This window comes from Spermophilus citellus (assembly GCF_964194105.1).
Source record: "Spermophilus citellus genome assembly, chromosome: 9".
Lineage (NCBI taxonomy): Eukaryota > Metazoa > Chordata > Mammalia > Rodentia > Sciuridae > Spermophilus > Spermophilus citellus.
Window position 1 is genome coordinate 54277323 of NC_138191.1, and position 22248 is coordinate 54299570.

General features: G+C 34.9%; 1 protein-coding gene across 2 annotated transcripts in view; it reads left to right on the plus strand.

Annotated features, from left to right (window-relative positions):
• Positions 1-22248, plus strand: part of DPYD (dihydropyrimidine dehydrogenase) — an 824864-nt gene that overhangs the window by 661267 nt on the left and 141349 nt on the right. The window lies entirely within an intron of this gene.

Genomic DNA, 22248 nt, shown 5'->3' on the forward strand with positions numbered 1-22248 from the left:
AACTTCAAAATATAAAAAATTAATTGTTTTGTTTCTTGTGATGAGATACTGGGTAACTTGACCCTCATATTCACAAAGGGATGCTTTGAGATGTGGTGAATTGTACTTTCTATAAAATAATACAAATTGGTCATTTTTCATTATCTATACATTAGGTTTTTTTTTAATGTTGCTCAACATAGGCCTAAAAGTGTTGGCACATTTTAGCATAAGCATGTGTCTGAAGGGCTAGATATTCATGTTTTGAAGTCTGACTTGACCTAAATAAAATTTTTTATTTAATAACTACACCATCATCTCTCAAATAAAACTCCATTAATATGACTTCTCACTACGATGTATTAATGGCAATTAAAATCAGAGAGTTTAACATCATTCTCTCACAACACAAAAAGGTTGAGTGCAAATATCTTGTATTGCAAGTTTGACTATCAGAATTAACATTGTCTTATGAAATTTATAAATTAAGGTAGAAATTATACACATATCAAAATGAAGGTAGATTTCTGCTTCCAAGAATGTGGAGTAGACCTAGATTTCTGTGTGCTTTCCCTAGTACAACAGAAACCTGAGTGTGTGTGTGTGTGTGTGTGTGTGTGTGTGTAAGTAACATGAAAAGACTCTGAAAGATGGACAAGAAGGCAGACTGGCCAGGGAACCTCAAAACCTAAGGAATTAAAGAGTGATGAGTTTTATGACTTGATTCTTGTTTCCTCATATATGCCACACTAGGTGCCAGCAACCCAGGAACAACAGAGATGTAGATGAAAAGCCTACTTTTTTATAGCCACAGAACAAGGAAAGGAGCAGTATAGTAAAGGAGATGAGTTTTGGACAATAACTGTTCTACTTTAGCCAAACATCACATGTAAAAACTGCATTCCCAAATCCATTTGTACAAAGGACAAGTGGGGATCCTAGTATAAGTATCTCCCCACTCTAGGCAGACCCATGTCCCCACTGGCAACAATGAACTTCTGCATGTGGGAAGCCTGAACTCCCATTCAACCTGAGTGTAATGAGGTTTCTTTCCCTCATCCTGTACCTTTGGGTGATATAAAGAATGTCTACTGGTAGTCAGGTCTTTGATTACCACTCTGTGGTAATAAGGCTTTTTCTCTTTATGGTGTCATTGAAAACCAAGTAGGTTTTAAAATTGCAGCTTTTAAAATTCCATGTCCTATACTCTTAAATTCCTTTTAACTATAATATTATGTTGTATAAATACTCATGCCCCTCCCATCCAAGGAGCTATTAGTTAAGCTTAGTATTGAGCCAAGACTTTTATTCTCTCTCAGTCACACATAGCAAGGAGCCATGCCTGTTGGGTGTCAGAAAACAACAAATAGGGAACCTGATGTCTATATGGCAGTAAAAAGACAGCACCCTCCTTTTCCCTTGTCAGTGTGATATCCAGAAAGCCAGCCCCCACAAAAAAAGTTTAAATAAGATGAAGAGTGTCTTAATACCCAATATAATAATATTTCAATGGAAAATTACTCATTCTACAAAGTCCCAGGAAGATCTTAGGGTACATGATAAAAGGCCAGTTGGTACATACAGACACCAACATATTAGAGATGTTAGAATCATCTACAAATAAATAATCATCTATTTAAAGTTGTTATGATAAAATTGTATTAATAAGCAATAGAAAACATGCTTGAAACAAATGTACAACAAAATAAGACAAAAATTTCCTGAGAAAGAAATACAGAATATATTAGAATTAAATGAAAATTTATAATTTTCATTAGAATCAAATGAGAATTTTAGGATTGAAAAAATCCAATAACTGAGAAATAAAAATGTACTCAACAATAGAATGGAGAAAACAGAAAAAAGAATTAGTGCAATGGAAATTATCCAAGATTAATACAAGAAAATAAATTGAATAGAGCCTGTGGGAACTGTAAAAATATAATAACAAATCTAACATTTGTTTATCAGTCACAGAGGAGATGGGAAAGAAAATAGAGATGAAAAAGAAACAGTGACTGAAAATTTCTTCATTTGTTAAAAAAGATATAAAACTATAGATCCTAAAAGTCAAGGGAACCCCAAACAGGATACACTCAAATAAATCTATACAGAAATACATCATAATAAAATCTTTGCAACTAAAGACAAAGGAAAAGATTTGGAAGCAGCGAAAGAGAGATTTAAGACAAGGGTTAGAGGCACCCAGAACTCACCTGTTCTGTGAGGTATAATGAAAACACTGCAGTGCACTTTCTTCATGAGGTGAGTGACCATAGGAGAATGCTGGAATTCAATGGCAGACAGACAAATACTCAAAGAAACCGTGTGTTATGGTTTGAATCTTCAGTGTCCCTGAAAGGCTCATGTGTTGAAGGCAACATTGTTCAGAGGTGGGGCTCTTGGAACATAATTGGATAATTGATCCATTGACCTCATCAATAAATTAATTCACTTATGAACTAATAATTTGATGATTATTGGGAGATGGTGGAAACTATAGAAAGTGGGACTTAGTTGGAGGAAGTGTGCCCTGCCTCCTTCTCTGTTTCTGCTTTGTGGCTGTTACGAGGTATTAGGTTTCTTCTGCCATGCCCTTCCACCAAGATGTTTCTGAAGCTCTGAAACAAACAAACAAAAAAATTTCCTCCTAAGTTGTTTTTCCTAGGCATTTTTTAAGAGTTAAAAGATGACTAATTCATGCAGAGACTTTGGATAATGGAATAGAGGGTAAAACAGAACAGCCCAGTATCAATCACATAGAAGCACAGGAAGGGGAGTGCCCCTTCTGTGAGATAAATATAAGTGAAGAAGAGTTCCAGTGAGCACCACTGGCACAGGATTTAGTATTGTATAGAAATATAGTCTAAACAAACAATAGACCTAAGATTTGCATGGCAAACTAGCTTTGGAGAAGTTCTCTGCCCTTGCCTGCATATTCTCATGGGGATATAACTGGGAGCTATCTTGAGAATAGTCCTAATTTTCTGAACTTACTGTTCTGGGAGTCGAAGACCCCTGAATTTTCCTGTCTCTGAGAACTCATGGAAATTACACTACACAGACATATCAGGAAGTAGGCTCAAGAGTCAATTCAAACCTAGTGGGAGAAAATCTGACAGCAACTTTCTGAGAATTTTATGCAGTGGGAGATCAAACTGAAGCACACAAGGGAATGGAAGTCACTTCCCTTTAGAATCAGTGGTTCAGCAGGCCATATATCAGAGTCCAGGGCAATGAGCAGTCACATGTAACAATCTAGAAGAGCCAAATATAACAACCTGAAAAAGCCAAGGCTGGGAACACCAGGATCATAGATAGCAGAATGTACAGAACCCAAAGCCATACCCTATCAGCGAGATCTATGGGACTACATAGCTTTTCTCTGCCCTTTGTTGTATACCAGGTCATGCTGCAGAGTTGATAGTGCCTCTGCCCTCTAAGCACACAGCATAAAAAGGTATGGAGAGAATCTTTGGAGAGCTCCACATTCTTCCCTACATCATTGACATGCTGTGAAATCAGTATCTGTACTGATTTCAGAAGGCACAACTCAAATGACTCCAGAAAGAGTCTATCTGGGAAGCTCTGCATTCTGTTCTGGATACCCAGGTACAGGTGGAATTTAAAATGCCAGATAGACATGACCAGAAAATAACATTTACACGACATAATAGTATAGTTAAATTCCTAAGAGTATAGAACATAGAATTTAAAAGCTGCAAGAGAAAATTGGCAAGTAATAATTAAAGGCAAACCCTACAGAATAACATTGCAGAAGAAATTGTAAAGGCCAGGAGAGTTTAGAATGATGTGTTTCAAATCCTTAAAGAAAAGAATACCCTTATCATTATATCTAGCAAGCTTATCATTTGAAATCAAAGAAGAAATAAAGACTTTTCCAGGTACTCATAGGCTAAAAGAATTCATGAGCACTAAACCCAGAGAAGCAATAAAAATTAACTTAATCATTTGAGCACAGGAAAGAATAAATATCACTAGAAGAGTAGACATGCAAATGATAAGTAGGTAAGAATCAAACATTATCAATATGTTAAACCATTAAATGTCGAAGATGTATAAGACAGGAAGAAATGAACATAATAAACTATTCAGAAGAACCTAATGAACAACTACAGATTTTTCATCAATGGTCTTGAATGATCTTGATTCTCCAATTAAAAGATACAGATAAGTTGATTGGATAAAACAAATAAGACCCATGGATATGGTACATGCAAGAAACTCACTTCATCTACAAAGACAAACACAATCTGAAAGTGAAAGTCTGGAAAATGACAATACAGTCAAATGGAATCAACAAGCAGGAAGGAGTAGCTATACTTGTAGCCAACAAAACAGACTTCAAATCAAAATCAGTTAAAAAGAAAAAGAAGATCACTACATTCTCATGAAGGTCATCAAGAAGATATAATGATTAAAAATATATATGCACTCAATGTTGGAGTATCGGACTTTAAAAAATAAATACTACTAGAAATAAAGGAGAGATAGATCCCCCCAAAAAAATAGTGGATGATTTTGACACCCACCATCACAGATAGATCATCCAGACCAAAAAAAAAAAAAATCAAGAGAGGCATGAGTTGAATTATAGTATAAATCAAATGAACTTAACAACTTAACAGATATCTACAAAATATCTTTGTAATATAATATCCATCCAAGAAGTACAGAATACACATTTTTCATTAGCACATGGTACTTTTTCAAAATATATCACATATGAGGCCATAAAGTATCTTAACAAATTCAAATAAATTCTTGCATGTTATCAGGCAACAGTGGAATGAAAACAGAAACAACAGGAAGAGAGACTTCATAAGTTATATAGATGTGTGCAGATTGAGCAAAACACTATTGAACAAACAGTGAATATTGAAGAAATTGAAGGGAATTAAAAAAACCTTGAGATTCAAATGAAAATTGAAATAGAACATGCCAGAACATATGAGATACAACAAAGGCATAATAAGAGAGAAATTCATAACAATGAATACCTACATAAAAAAAAAATAAGAGAGGTCTCAAATCAATAATCTAAAGATAGATCTCAAGGTCAAACCAAACCCAAAATCATTAGAAGGAAGTTAATAATAAAGATCAGAGCATAAATAAATAAAATAGAGATGAGAAGAACAATGTAACTGATCCATTAAAGAAAACACTGGTACTTTAAAAACACAATTGACAAAGTTTATCTGAACAAACCAAAAGAAAGAAAGAGCCAAATAAATAAAAGTAGAGATGAATGAGATGTGACAACAGATACCACTGAATTGGAACAATCATTAATAAATATTTTGAAATGTTAAATGCCAATAATTTGGAAAATCTAGAAGAAACAGAAAAAATCTGAACACATGTGACTGAATAAAATTTAAGCAAGAGGGTATTAAATTCTCAAATAGATCAACAACTAGAAATGAGAATCAAGAAGAAATAAAAAGTCTCCCAACAGTGAAAACCCAGAAATGAATACATTCAGTGCTTAATTTTACCAGACTTTTAAAGAAATGATATAAATACTTCTACAACTATTTTATAAAATAGAATTCATTAAACAAAGCCAATATTGCCCTGCTTCCAAAACATAATTAGGGCACAACAACAATAACAGCAAAGAAAAATAAAGACCAAGATTTCTGGTGAATATAAATACAAAAATTCTCAATAAAACAATTGAATTGAATTCAGCAGCTCAGGCCAAAGTTCATACATCTTGATCAAGGTAGTTTCATTCTAGGGATGCAAGAATGGTTCAATAGGAATTCCAACATGGCGGCGGGTGCGGAGAGATCAAGTCTCTGACCTCTTCAGCTGTGCGGGCATAGGGAGTCGTAAACAGTCTAAATTCTGTTTGCTCAGGATCACTAGGCAATGCTGAGCTGACGTGGATCTGGGGCGAACAGTCTGGGTCTCTCAGAACACACAGTGAGCCCGGATCGGCTGAATTCAAGCTCCCGTTCGCCTACTTCCCACAGACAAACAGCTGTGACTCAGCACTAATCCATCCGGCTGAAACAACTGATCAGCCCTTCTGATCCTACGGAGGTAAATGCCTACCGAGCCTTCATAGGTAGTGGCCACAGGTTTGAAACGGGGCTTGGGAGAGACAGTAAGGACCCACCCGTTGCATTGGTTGCCCGGCAAAGGGAAACGAACTGTCGCCATTTGCAAGAGACACTACCATGGCAGAGAACTGACATCATCAGACTGCGGTGGAGGAGATAACTTCATTGAAACCTGCGGCTACAGGTGTGTAATTCCCTAGCCTTCCCTCTCCACACAACGGGGAAACCTTAAGGGCCCCTCCCAGCTCTCCCGTAAGGGCCCCTCCCAGCTCTCCCGTGAGCGCGATAGCCAGCCCGAGGGAATCAGAGGTGGTGCAGGACCCGCGGCGCGGAACTACCGCTCCCACCAGGGCTGACTGTGAGGTCTCTTGCACCAGCTACCGGGGGCGTGGCTACCGGAGGGCAAGTAAAATTCGCTGAGGATTCTCAGCCCCAAGCTCTACAAACTTAGGGTCTGAGGGAATGGCAAACTGGAAGAGTGTGCCCAGTCGTTCATGAAAACAGGGCTCCCGGGAGCAGCAGACCTGGCGTGTAGCCAGTATTGTGGTGAGCAGCACCGTGAGAGGGGCCTGGCTAGAGGAAAAGTGGGAAGTGACTAGACACAAGAGGAGGCCCTAGGCACTCAGGATTGGAGACTCGCCCAGTCTGGGAGGAGCTGCTGCACAGTGATTGGTTCCCGCGTATTGACAGGAGAAACTTGGCCTGGTGGGCACAGTGCCACCTACTGGAAGAGAAGTTAATCAAACTCTAAGACTGCATTTATTAGTTTTTTTTTTTCCTTTTTTTTCTCTCTCTCTTTTTTTTTTGATTTGGGGTTTTCTTTCTTCATTTTTCTTTCTTGTTGTTTTTTTAAAATATTTTTTACAATTTTTTTAAAATTTTTTTTCTTCTAATTTTAATTTTAATTTTTATTATTATTATTATTTTTAAATTTTTTTTTCTTTTTTTATTTCCTACTTTTTTTCTTCTTTTGTCTTTTCATTTCTCTTATCCCCCTTCCTTGAATTCTACCTGCTTACTCTCATTCTCTTTAGTGACTTCTTCCCTTCCCTTCTAATACCTTTCCTCCCAAGCATCAAATAAATTTATAGGAGTAAACAGTAACTCGGCAGTCAAACAGAACAAGAAGTAACATGAGCAGCTTCAAAAAGCAAGGAAGAAAAGGAGTACAAACAATGCAGGACAGCCTAAATATTCAGGAGGACCTAGAGTCATCAGAAAAATGGTCATATAAAGAACTCAAGGAACACCTTAGACAGATGGAATGGAACCTTAAAGAGGATAAAAGACAGCAAATTCAAGCAGTGAAAGAACACATTGAGAATGAATTACATAAACAGATAAAAGAAGAAGTTAAGCATTTTTATCAGGAGATAGAGATTATAAAAAATAATCAAACAATAATTCTAGAAATGAAGGAAACGATAAACCAAATTAAAAACTCAATTGAGAGTATCACTAACAGAGTGGAGCAAGTAGAAGCCAGAACGTCAGATAATGAAGACAAAATATATCATCTTGAAAAGAGTCTAGCCAACTCAGAAAGGCTGGTAAAAAATCACGAGAAAAACATCCAAGAGTTATGGGATAACATAAAAAAACCAAACTTATGAGTCATTGGGATAGAAGAAGGTACAGAGATTCAAACGAAGGGAATGAGTAACGTGCTGAATGAAATAATTACAGAAAACTTTCCAAAAATAAAAAAGGAAACAGATATACAAATTGAAGATGCATACAGGACACCGAGCACACAAAATCACAGTAGACCAACGCCAAGACACATTGTTATGAAGATATCCAATATACAGAACAAAGAGAAAATATTAAAAGCTACAAGAGAAACGAGACAGATTACATTCAGGGGTAAACCAATAAGGTTAATAATGGATTTTTAATCAGAGACACTGAAAGCAAGAAGGTCATGGAACAATGTATTTCAAACACTGAAAGATAATGGATGCCAACCAAGAATTCTGTATCCAGCAAAATTAAGCTTCAGGTATGACAACGAAATAAAAATCTTTCATGATAAACAAAAGTTAAAAGAATTTGCAGCCAGAAAACCAGCATTGCAAAGCATTTTGAGCAAAACACTACACGAGGAAGAAATGAAAAACAATAACCAAAACCATCAGTAGGAAGTGCCTCGGTAAAGACAGAGGGTGAGGGAAAAGATAATCATGGAGAAACAAACTAAATTTTTTAAAAAAAGGATAAATAATCAAACATGGATGGAAGTACAAACCATATATCAATAGTAACTCTGAATGTTAATGGCTTAAACTCTACAATAAAGCGACATAGGCTGGTATCATGGATTAAAAAAACAAATCCAACAATATGCTGCCTCCAGGAGACACATCTGATTGGAAAAGACATACACAGGCTGAAGGTGAAAGGATAGGAAAAAATATACCACGCACACGCTCCTCGTAAGCAAGCAGGGGTGGCCATCCTCATATCGAATAAAATCGACTTCAAGACTTAAGTTAATCAAAAGGGATAAAGAAGGTCATTATATACTGTTAAAAGGAACCATTCACCAACAAGACATAACAATTATCAATATTTATGCACCAAATAATGGTGCTGCGACGTTCATAAAACAAATTCTCCTCAAGTTCAAGAATCAAATAGACCACAACACAATAATTATGGGTGACTTCAACACACCTCTCTCACCATTGGACAGATCCTCCAAACAAAAGTTGAATAAAGAAACTATAGAACTCAATATCACAATCAATAACCTAGACTTAACTGACATATATAGAATATATCAACCATCATCAAGTGGATATACTTTTTTCTCAGCAGCACATGGATCCCTCTCAAAAATAGACCATATATTATGCCATAGGGCAACCCTCAGTAAATATAGAGGGGTGGAGATAATACCAGGCATTTTATCTGATCATAATGGAATGAAACTGGAAATCAATGATAAAAGAAGAAAGGAAAAATCCTACATCACATGGAAAATGAACAATATGTTACTGAATGATCAATGGGTTACAGAAGAAATAAAGGAGGAAATCAAAAAATTCTTAGAGATAAATGAAAATACAGACACAACATATCGGAATCTATGGGACACAATGAAAGCAGTTTTAAGAGGAAAATTCATCGCCTGGTGGTCATTCCTCAAAAAAAGAAAAAAACAACAAATAAATGAGCTCACACTTCATCTCAAAGCCCTAGAAAAGGAAGAGCAAAACAACAGCAAATGTAGCAGAAGGCAAGAAATAATTAAAATCAGAGCGGAAATCAATGAAATTGAAACAAAAGAAACTATTGAAAAAATTAACAAAACTAAAAGTTGGTTCTTTGAAAAAATAAATAAGATCGACAGACCTTTAGCCATGCTAACGAAGAGGAGAGAGAACTCAAATTACTAACATACGGGATGAAAAAGGCAATATCACAACAGATGCTACAGAAATACAGAAGACAATTAGAAATTATTTTGAAAACCTATATTCCAATAAAATAGAAGATAGTGAAGACATCGATAAATTTTTTAAGTCATATGATTTGCCCAGACTGAGTCAGGAGGATACACACAATTTGAACAGACCAATAACAATGGATGAAATTGAAGAAGCCATCAAAAGACTACCAACCAAGAAAAGCCCAGGACTGGATGGGTATACAGCGGAGTTCTACAAAACCTTTAAAGAAGAATTAATACCAATACTTTTCAAGTTATTTCAGGAAATAGAAAAAGAGGGAGCTCTTCCAAATTCATTCTATGAGGCCAACATCACCCTGATTCCGAAACCAGACAAAGACACCTCAAAGAAAGAAAACTACAGACCAATATCTCTAATGAACCTAGATGCAAAAATCCTCAATAAAATTCTGGCAAATCAAATACAAAAACACATAAAAAAAAATTGTGCACCATGATCAAGTAGGATTCATCCCTGGGATGCAAGGATGGTTCAATATACGGAAATCAATAAATGTTATTCACCACATCAATAGAATTAAAGATAAGAACCATATGATCATCTCGATAGATGCAGAGAAAGCATTCGACAAAGTATAGCATGCCTTTATGTTCAAAACATTAGAAAAACTAGGGATAACAGGAACTTACCTTGACATTGTAAAAGCTATCTATGCTAAGCCTCAGGCTAGCATCATTCTGAATGGACAAAAGTTAAAGGCATTCCCTCTAAAATCCGGAACAAGACAGGGATGCCCTCTATCACCACTTCTATTCAATATAGTTCTCGAAACACTGGCCAGAGCAATTAGACAGACGAAAGAAATTAAAGGCATAAAAATAGGAAAAGAAGAACTTAAATTATCACTATTTGCAGATGACATGATTCTATACCTAGAAGACCCAAAAAAAAATGTGGCATCTATACACAATGGAGTACTATGCAGCAATAAAAAATGACAAAATCATAGAATTTGCAGGGAAATGGATGGCACTAGAGCAGATTATGCTTAGTGAAGCTAGCCAATCTCTAAAAAACAAATACCAAATGTCTTCTTTGATATAATGAGAGCATCTATGAACAGAGCAGGGAGGAAGAGCAGGAAGAAAAGATTAACATTAAACAGAGACATGAGATGGGAGGGAAAGGGATAGAAAAGGGAAATTTCATGGAAATGAAGGGAGACCCTCATTGCTATACAAAATTACATATAAGAGGTTGTGAGGGGAATGGGAAAATAAACAAGGAGAGAAATGAATTACAGTAGATGGGGTAGAGAGAGAAGATGGGAGGGGAGGGGAAGGGGTATAGTAGGGGATAGGAAAGGTAGCAGAATACAACAATTACTAATAGGGCATTATGTAAAATTGTGGATGTGTAACCGATGTGATTCTGCAATCTGCATTTGGGGTAAAATTGGGGGTTCATAACCCACTTCAATCTAATGTATGAAATATGATATGTCAAGAGCTTTGTAATGTTGTGAACAACCAATAAAAAAAAAGAATGGTTCAATATATGCAAATCAATGAACATAGTACAAGACATAAAGAGAATTAAGGATCAAAATCACATGATGATCTCAATAGATGCAAAACTAAAACCTATGATAAAATTCATCATCACTCCACAATAAAATCCTGAATCAATTAGGTGTGGAAAGAAAACTAAATATGACTGTCCTAACGTCAACATCATACTAATGGAAAAAAAACTGGAAGTATTTCCTCTAATATCAGCAATGCAAAAAAAAAAAAAAATGTGAACAAGCCAGGCACAGTGGTGCATGCCTGTAGTCCCAGCAGCTCAAGAGGCTAAGGCAGGAGGATTGCAAATTCAAATCCAGCCTCAGCTAAGCAATTTAGTGAGATTCTGTCTCTAAATAAAATACAAATAATAGGGCTGGGTATGTGACTCAGTTGTCAAGTGCCCCTGAGTTCAATCCCCAATAACACCCCCCCTAAAAATGTGTGACCAATTTCATAGCTCATATTCTATACAATACTAGAAATTTTAGCCAGAGAAGTAAGGTAAGAGACAGAAATAAAAGGGTATAGATAGTATGGTGGAAGTTAAACTATCCATGTTTGCTGATGATATGAGTCTATAATTTGAAAACCCTAAAGACTTGATCAAAAAACTCTTATAGATCTAATAAACAAATTCTGCCAAGTATCATTATACATAATCAACATACAAAAGTCAGTAGCTTTTTTATGCAATGATAATGAATGCACTAAGGAAGAAATCAGGAAAGAAGTCCCAAAACAATAATCTAAAAAAAAATCTAGGAATAAACTAAGGAAGTAAAATTCCCTGCAATGAAAATTATAAAATATCAAAGAAGGAAATGCAAGAAAACACAGAATATGTAAAGATCTCCCATGTTCTTGGGTTGGGAAAACTACTATTGTTAAAGTGGTCATATTACCCAAAAAGATCTAGAGATTCAATGTAATTCTCATTTTAAACAATGTCATTTTTCAAGATGTAGAAAAAGCAATCCTAAAGTGTATATGGAAACACACAAGTCCATGAACAGCCAAAGCAATCCTAAACAAAAAGGGCAATGCTGGAGGCAACACAATACCAGATTTCAAAATATACTGCAGAGCTATAGCAACAACAATAACATGGTATTAGTATAAAAACAAACATGTAAACCAATGGAACGGAATACAGAACCCATATATAAACTCATATATCTGCATGCAAGTAAGAATTGACCAACAAAGGTGTCAAAAACACACGTCAGAAAAGATAGCCTCTTTAACAAATGGTGCTTGTAAGATGGGATAGGCACAAGTAGAAGATTGAAACTATACCCATACCTCTTATCTTGTACAAAACTCAACTCCAAATGGACCAATGACCTTAATGTAAGATCTGAAACATTAAAATTACTTGAAGAAAACTGGGGGAAACACTCCAAGACATTGGCACAGGCAGTGATTTTGCCAATAGAAATACAGTAGCTCAGGAAGCAAAACCAAGTATTGACTAATGGGATTACATCAAATCAAAAACTTCTGTACAATAAAGGCAAAGGAAACATATTCAACAAAATAAAAAAAATGATCTACAGAATGGGTGAAAATCTTTGTCAGCTATCCTTATACACTGTTTTGAGGGACGTAAATTTGTACAGCTGCTATGGAAAACAGTATGGAGGTTTCTCAAAACACTAAAAATAGAACTCTAATATAAACCAGCTATTCCACTTTCAAGCATAATATCAAAAACATGAAACAAGTATATAAAATATCTGCATACCCATGTTTATTGCAGCATTATTCACAGTAGTTTAGATATGGAATCAGTCGAGGTATTCATAAATAGATGAATGGATAAGGAAAATATGGAACATTATTCCACAATATAGAAGAATTCATGCCTTTCATTTGCAGGAAAATGGACAAACTGAAGGATATCATATTATGCAAAGTAAGCTATGCAAAAAAATTATCACATGTTTTCTCCCATATTTGGAAACCAAAGAAAAGAGAGAAAGAAAATAAGGAAAGAAAGATTACCTGAAGGTTGAAGAGGGACTATCAGGGAAAGGGAAGAGAACTGAGAGTAGTAAGGAGAGTAGTAAGGAGAGAGGGAAGGAGAAGACTGGGTGAAAGGAAAGGTAGATATGATCAACACATGATATATAAATGTTGTAGTGAAATCCATTAATTAATTTGTAGAATTATATGTTAATAATTTAAAATGTAGCTAAAGAGAAATGACACCTATCTGAAGCAAATACAAAATTCTAATGACAGTGGATTCCTTATCAAAAACCTTGGAGTCCAGAAGGAAGTAGGGAAATATTTTTTCAATTGTTGAAGGAAAAAAAAAATCTGTCAGCCCAGAATCCCTGTTTCTCACGTATAAAGAGAAAGTCAAGACCATCTCAATTGAGGAAAAACTGAGAACTTATTGCCAGAAGACTTGAAAGAAAAGAATGGCTAATGAAATTTCCTTAAGAAGAAAGTAAATGATAAAAGAAGGCACTTTGGGGACATCAGGAAGTAAGAAAGCATATGGAGCAGTTTCTTCAAATAGAATCTGGAAGATAACAGAAGTCTAGGCTTGAATATGATCTGAATATATTTACATGAATACAAAAGAAATACCTGGATAGGAAGAAGCACATGGGTTATGAATGGATTTCAGAATGGACTCTTGCTCCTTGCCAGACATATGATCATCATCATGTCACACTAGGAATTGAAGGTTGTCAACTGTCTGCCATGTACTGATTGTACTGCCACAACATATGGTATTTCTACAACCCCCACAAAAGGAAAATAATCCTATACTTTTCTTTGTATTACTTTATTGACATTCACTAAGGCTGACGGGATGAAGGTGGTATGGAGAATATCACACAACTAGCGTTAAAGCCAGAACTCAGATCCAGGGCTTCATAGCAACAAAACTGCCTGGTCACACTGCCTATCCCACCCTCAAAGGATCTGTAAGATGGGAATATCAGAAGTAGTCTTCCATTTCTACTCAAATCCTGCATGTACAGGCTTTGGCTTACTGTTTAAGAGTCAGGATTAAAGAAAGAGAGGAAAACCCAGAAAAATAAACCAACATCATGTATCCTAAGTGCAGAGATGTGCTCAGTGTATGGAATTTAGTGTGCAAACATATGTAGAATATTATATGTACTCTTAAAAATGCATGGTGAAATAATTGCTCCAATTTCAGCTTTGGCTTAGGCTCAAGAGGAGAAAATCAGAGAAACATTGAGACAATTTTAGGAAAAGGAAGCTTATTGTGTTCAATACATGAACAGACTCTGGGACTGGAACACAAGAGCCATAGGGCAGTTCTTGGGAAATACCTATGACTATCTCTCTTTTGTGGGCCCTTGATTTCTCTTTCAAAGGAATCTGAATTTCTGTCCATTCTTTTCCTTTCCATGTTTTCTTGTTTTTTTGTCCTCTGAATTTTTGACCAGCACATCATGGTTATGACCCTCTGGTCCTCCTCACATGGTGCCCTGTGGGCTCCAGTTTCTACATGAAATGACTCACTAGCTTAATATCTGCCGGCTCAAATTTCCAAGAGAAGAAATCTGTTTGACTCAATTTTATCTTTTCTCTAGATTCCATCAGAGGCCAATGCTCATTCCATGTGTTGACTGCTTGATTGTATCAGGAACATGCTAAATATTTGTTAAATGAATTTGTTAAGTTAATGTGTTTGTAGTTTGTTTTTGTTTTGTGATTTTTTTTTTTTAAATTTTAACCAAAATTATGAAGAGGAGGGGGTAAAAGATTTCACTTAGTTTAAGAACTCTTTGTCTCTTCTGCTTTGGCTGTAAATGATACCAAAACTTTGCAGCATTGCAAAATATTGGCTCCCAAATGGTTTTGTTAAAAATGTAAATTTTCACATGTAGGGTTATACTAGTTAAAAATTGCAGATTGTTTACCAATTGTACTATTAGTTTGAGTCGGACTTTTATTCATCAGAAAAAGAAATTTTTAACCAACTTTAGATAAAGTATGAATAAAAATCAGTATTAAGATATACTTTGGATGGTCATGAGTTAAAAACACTTGAATTTATAATTTTCTCCTGGCCTTTCAACAGGGTGGAGAATGTGTAATATTTTCTCTCTCTCTCCCATTGTAACTGAATTTCACCCTGCTCTACTCCCTAATCCTGGGTTAATATAACCTTTCATTTTCTATACTTCTGGGCTGCTGAATATTATTAGAGAAATTCAAGTAACTCTGCCAATTGGATTTACTCCAAATTCACAGAGTTTAATGTCAGCTGGGCCTTGGGTCCTAGTCAGAATCTCTTTTAATTCATCTTTTTTTTTTCTTATACTTCCTATCAAATTCTCTCTAACAGTTAGTTCACATCTTTTTCATTCACCTAAAAGACCTTACCTCTCCCTAATTGCCCTCCCACTTCTCTGATACCTTCTGTTCACATGTTATTATGACCCAACTCAGTCCCATTCTCCAGTCCTAATCATGAGATCTTCTTTTTTAATTATTTATACCCAGAAATGAAGCATGGAAAACAAAATTAATTATTTACAAACTATTTGAGTAAACAAATACAATGTATTAAAATATCTGGATATTGGTGCCTATACACTGGAGTATAGAAATTGGAGTAATGGGTTCATAAATAGTAATTTAGGTAAATATGTTGATTCTTTTTTCTTCATATACTACTTATCATATAAACATGGAAAAGGTAGGTGGGTGAATTCACTACCAAAATAAAGATTTATACTCAAAGTGGTAATTTAAATTCAATTTTTAATGAATCAATATGTTTGAAAATTAAATCAACTTTATAAAAAGTACCCATAGTTGAAAACTTAAAAGGTATATTTTTTAATCAGTTGTATCAATGTGATAAAACATTCCTTCCTTATTAATCAATATGCATCAACAGAATCATCCATTCACTTAATTTATTCAGTATTTAGTTAGATCCCATTATATGCTTAGAACTGTTGTAGGAATTTAGAATATTTTTGTGAATGAAAGAGACAAAATCTGTTATCTCATAGGCATTATATATTCTAGTGAGGAAAGAGATATGATATGATAAATATGAAACATAAGCATATTGGCTGGTATGTAAGAAGATGACAAATGCTATGGGGAAAATAGGTTTCATTGAGTAGATAATATTTTTATTAAAAAAAATTGAAGGTAGTGAATCCCGGAATATTTTAGTGAACAAAGCCTAGCTTATTATATTGCTTGCTTACATTGTTGCTAATTGAAAATACAACTTAAATATAAAATTCATAAAATATTATAGAATATCTTACATTTTATAAACTGAAAATCCTCTTTGTTTTTCTGAACGTATCATTCTTGGTGGTACTGTTTTATTTCCATTATTTTATTTTAAAGGTTATTTGACATGGACCTTTCAGTGGTAAAACATCCAATAGTCTTACCTTAAAAATGCTTTAGTGAATCTTTTTTTTTCTGCTTCTATAGATATGCTATTGAGTTTTGATGGGGACTGCTTTGTATTTGTAGATCTCTTTGGGTAGTATGGACATTTTAACTATGTATATGTGTATATATACACAGTATATCTTTAAATTTTTGTATTTTTCTATTTCTTTCATCAATAGTTTATATTTTTCAGTATATAAAGTGTCTACCTCCTTAATTAAATTTACTCCTAATTTTTATGCCAAAAGTTCTAATGAGGAAGAGGGATAATATATTATAAGCATAAAGTATGAGTATATTGGTTGGTATTTAAGATGATAAATGCCATGAGGTAAAAAAAGATCTTTATTGAGTAGATAAGATTTTATAAAAATTGAAAGCAATGAATACAGGGAAATTGCTACTGAAGAAAACTATCCTCTAGTTTTGATTGCACACAGTTTTGCTAATTCAAAATTTAAATAAAATATAAAATTCTCAAAATTGCCACTGTCTGGCTGGGCACAAATCACGAGCCACTGAAGTAGGAACAAACTTTATTTCTGAACTCCACCAGCACACTCCACACATGGTCCCTGGGAAAAAATGCCAAATGCCACTCCAGGTGGCTCGCTCCTCCCGGGACACACTACTCCAACAGGAAATCCCTCCTCCGGAATTCCCTCCTACCGCACTTCCCCAACCAATGGCAACTCTCCAGGAGTCCTGAGAGCTCCAAAGTAGCAGGCCTAGGCAGACAGCAGGGGTCTAATCTCCAATTGAATGCACATCTTAACATAATCATTATCATCTCAATGGCTTGCTGGGGTCACCTTTCAACCAAGTGTCATTCCTACTTGGCTATGGCTCTCAGCACAAAATATTGTAGAACAGTGAAGAATTAAGAAAATTGCTTTTGTGATTTCTTTTTCTTTTATTTGTGAGTATATAGAAACACACTGATTTTTATATTTTGATATCATATCCTTCAAATTTACTGAGTTCTTTTGTTTTAGGTGGAGTATTCAGGTTTTCTATGTAGAAAATCATCACATATAAATGAAAAATTTAACAACTTGTTTTACATTTTGGATGCTTTTCATTTCTTTTTTCTGTGTTATTTCTCTGACTAGGCCTTCTCATACTATGTTGAACAGGATTGGGAAGAGTAAACATTCTTGTTTTGTTCCTAATCCTAGCTTTTAACTTTTTACAATTAAGTATGATTTTTTAACTGTGTTAAGGAACACATTTTGTAAAATTTGTTGGGAATTTAATCATTGAAAAAAATGTTAGATTTTGTCAAATATTTTTTCTGCATCTCTGAGATGATGACTTGATTTTTATCTTTTATTCTGTTAATGTTGTATATCACATTTATTGATTTGTATAGCCTGAGCCATCCTTATATCCTAGGAATAAATCCTACTTGATAATTTCAGTGATCCTTTTAATATGCTGTTGAATTTGACTTGCTATTATTTTGTTGAATTTGCATCTATGTACATTAGGGCTATTGGTCTATAACCTTTTTCCTATAGAGTTTTTATCTGACTATATTATCAGGATAAAACTGACTTTATGAAGTGAGTTTAGACATTCCCTCCTCTTCAGTATTTTGTAGGAGTCAGAGAAGTATATAAGTTTTATTTTAAGTGTTTGGTAGGAATCAGTAGTGAAATCTTCAGGTACTGAGCTTTTTTGATGAGAGATTTTTTTTTTTTTTTTTTTTACTCACATAGTCTCCTATCATTGTTCTGTTTGGATTTTTTAAATTTCTTTCTGATTCAGTCTTCGTAGGCTGTGCATGTTTAAAAATTTTTCCATATCTTCCAGGTAATCCAATTAATTGACATGTAATTGTTCATAGAAGTTTTTTGAAATCCTTATATTTTTGTGGTATCAGTTGTAATGTCTCCTCTTTAATCTGGTTTTATGCATAGGAATCTACTCTTGTTTTCTCTTGGTATAGCTAAATGTTTTTTGTTTATCTTTTCAAAAACCAATTTTTAGTTTTTCAGTTTCTATTTTTTCTCTAGTCTCTATTTTACATGTTTATGCTCCAATATTTATTATTCCTTTATTTGCTAATAACTTTAGATGTAGTTTGTGTTTTAGAGTTTTTTTGACATTGTAACCAAAAAACCTGAAAAGTACAACATTGATGTGGAAAAGTTTATTTGGGGTTCATCATTTCAGAGGTCTCAGTCCATAGAAAGCCAATTCTGTTGCTTGGGGCCCAAGGTGGCTCAGAACATCATGGCAAAAAGGCATAGCAAGGAAAGCAGCTCAGGACATAACAAGGAAGCAGAGAGAACTCTGCAACAGGGACAAAATATAAATCCTAAAGGCACTCCCTCACTGACTTACCTCCTCCAGCCACTCACCACCTGCTTACGGTTATCTCTCAGTTAATCAATAATACTGGATTAATACACTGATTAGGTTACAACTCTCATAATCTGACAATTTCACCTCTTAATGTTCTTGCATTGTCTCACACATGAGTTTTGAGGAATACTACATATCTAGACCATAAAAGTTTGTTCTTCTTTTCAAGTTTCTTAAGCAGTATCATTATTTACATAAACAGAAGAAATAATCCTAATGTTCATATTTTTAAAAAGCCAATGAATAGCTAGAGCAATTCTGTGAAATAAAAACAAACTTGGAAGTGTCACACTTCCTGATTTCAAATTTTAATGCAAAGTGATAAGAATCAACAGAGTACCAATAAAAAAACAGATACACAGATCAATATATCAGACTAAAGAGCCCAGAAATAAACCCAAATATAGTCAACTAATTTCCAAAAAGGATAACAAGAAGACACAATGGAAAAAAGGATAGTCTCTTCTATAAATGGATTTGAGAGAGAAAACTGGGTATCCACATGAAATAGAATGGAAAAATTCTGAACCCTTTTCTTACGTCATACACAAAAATCAACTCAAAATGAATTCAAGACCTAGATATAGAACTTGAAACTGTAAAATTTCTTGAAGAAAATATAAGGGAAAACTTGCTAGACCAGATGTTGGTCTTGGCAATGATTTTTTTTTTTTTTAGTATGATACAAAAAGCACAGATAGGGGCTGGGGCTGTAGCTCAGTGGCAGAGCACTTGCCTGTCATGTGTGAGGCACTGGGTTTCATCCTTAACACCACATAAAAATAAACAAACACAATAAAGGTATTATGTTCATCTACAACTACAAACAATTTTACAAAAGCACAGAAAACACAAGGAAAAATAAACAAGTAAGATTGCATGAAAACAAGAAGCTTCTGCTTGGCAGTGGAACAACACATGAAAAGGCTGCATGTGGATGAGACAAAAGTATTAGCAAACCTGTAGTTTTCAAGGGAATAGTATCCAAATTATATGAGGAGCTCATACAACTCTATAAGGGTAAAGGAAAGAAGGAAGGAAGGAAGGAAGAGAGGGAGGGAGGGAGGAAGGAAGGAAAGAAGGAAGGAAGGAAGGAAGGAAGGAAGGAAGGAAGGAAGGAAGGAATTAAAAATGGGCAAAGAATCTGAATAGACATTTGTCCAAAGAAGACATATAAATGGCTGTTACAGTCAGCTTTGTATTGCTGTGACCAAAATACCCAACAAGAAAATCTTAAATGAGAAAAAAAGTTTATTTAGCACTCAGGGTTTCAGAGGTCTCAGCCCATAGATGACTAACTACATGCTCTTGGCCCAATGTAAGGAAGCTCATCATGGGGCAAGGGCACGTGGAGAAAAGCTGCTCAACTCATGGCCTCAAGGAAACAGAGAGAGGGTTGGGGAGAAGAGGACTTAGGAAAAATGCACTATTTTAGGGCATTCCCCCAGTGATCTACATTCTGCAGCCATGACCCACCTGCCTACAGTTACCAACTAGTCAGTCCATTCAAACTAGGACAGGCTGATTAGATTATAGCGCTCATAATCTGATATTTTACCTCTGAATATTCCTGCATTAACAGGAGTTTTGGGGGAATACCTCATATCTAAACCATAACAATGGCCAATATACAAGTGAAAAGATGCTCAAGATCCCTAATTATCAGAAAAATAGAAATCAAAACCACAATAAGCTCTCATCTCACACTTGTTAGAACAGCTATTATCAAAAAGCAAAAGATACCAGGTGTTGGCAAGAGTGTAGTGAACACAGACCCATTTCTTCTGTTCATGGGAATGTAAATTGGTATAGACATTATTCCTCAATAATTTTTTTAAAGGAACTACCAAAAGACCCAGAAACCCCTCTTCTTGATAAATACCCAAAGGAAATATAGTGAGCACTTTGTAGATACTTCTGCATTTCTATATTCATTGAGTTATTATTCACAATAGCCACGATGTGAAAACAACCTAATGGATAAAGAAAATTTGGTATATATGGGCAATGGAATATTATCCACCCTTAATGAAAAAGAAATTCTGCCATTTGCAACATCATGGATGAGTCTGGGGAAAATTATACTGAATGAACTAAGCCAGACACAGAAAGAAAAAAAAAAATATCTCATGGTTTTATTATATGTGGAATATAATAAGATGTGAAATGAAGGATATGTTGATTGACTTGGCTGCAGAGCTCATTTGACTAAATACATGTATATCAAAACATCATGTTGTATACCCTGCACATACAAAAAATTGGGGAAACGTGCTTCAAAGGATGCTGAATATAAAAATTAAGGAATTAGCTAGAGATTAATTTGAATTCTCTAGGAGCACAAACAACCATCGTACCAGAACCAGATGCAATAAACTGTCCTGCAAGATACAAACCAATTATGATTTGGGGTTCCGGGGCAGCTGCTCTTACAACTTTATCAGTCAACCCAAATGACTTCTAATTTATTTAAGTGAACTCCTAGTGTCTTTGAAATCCCCGGTTTTTCATCTTATGTGACAGCCTTTCATTAGTTAGAATATGCAAATTATAACTATAAAGAGGACAGATGAAAATTATCAGTAAATTTCAGGTATTGAAATTTCTAAATACCTTGTTTAATTATAATCTCAAACTCTTCATAAACTCATGAGGTCTTAAAATCTTTTTTTCCGGGGGGGGGAGGGTTGGGGGGGAGCTACCCAAGGCAAAGAAATTTGTTTCAGATTGCCAATTAGTGAGTTATTTACAAAGATATTAGTAAATAAATGAGTTATTTGCCTTAAAAGTAGTTTGAAGAAAGATCTATAATAAACTAATACTGTCTAAGTTCTGTTTTTGTTTGTTAATTGGTCCCAGACCTTGCCTTCCCAGAGGAAAAGTCCTGTATCCCCTTCCTCTGATCTGGGCACTGGTATTTAATTTCTGATTTAAAAACTGTTCAGGGATTTGTATCGTAACCTAAATTCAGACCAAGACAGTTCCTTTTAGTTACAGGTTTCATCATAAAATGTTCACCTTCTTCTATTCTATAGAGATAGAGAATATAAGTGCTATATTACCTGTTTTTCACTGACTGAATTTCTATAATTTAATTTAATGATATTGCCATTACAGTTCAATCCCTTAAGGACTTTGATTCAGGATTTCAGAAATTATAGGAAGCCATCAATTCACACATGTACAATTATGACCCGTGCCTTCATTGAGATTGTGTGGGTGATTTTTTTATATTCCATCTTTTTGTGTGTGGGTTTGTCACTAAAGTTAATAGAAAATCCTGAGATACAACAGAAAGAAGTAGTTTAGTGGGCATTTGCTGTGGAGAGTCACGGTTACGTGACGGTCATTCACTGGCCTCAGATAACCAAATCAATTTTAGCAATAATCAAAGTCACTCTG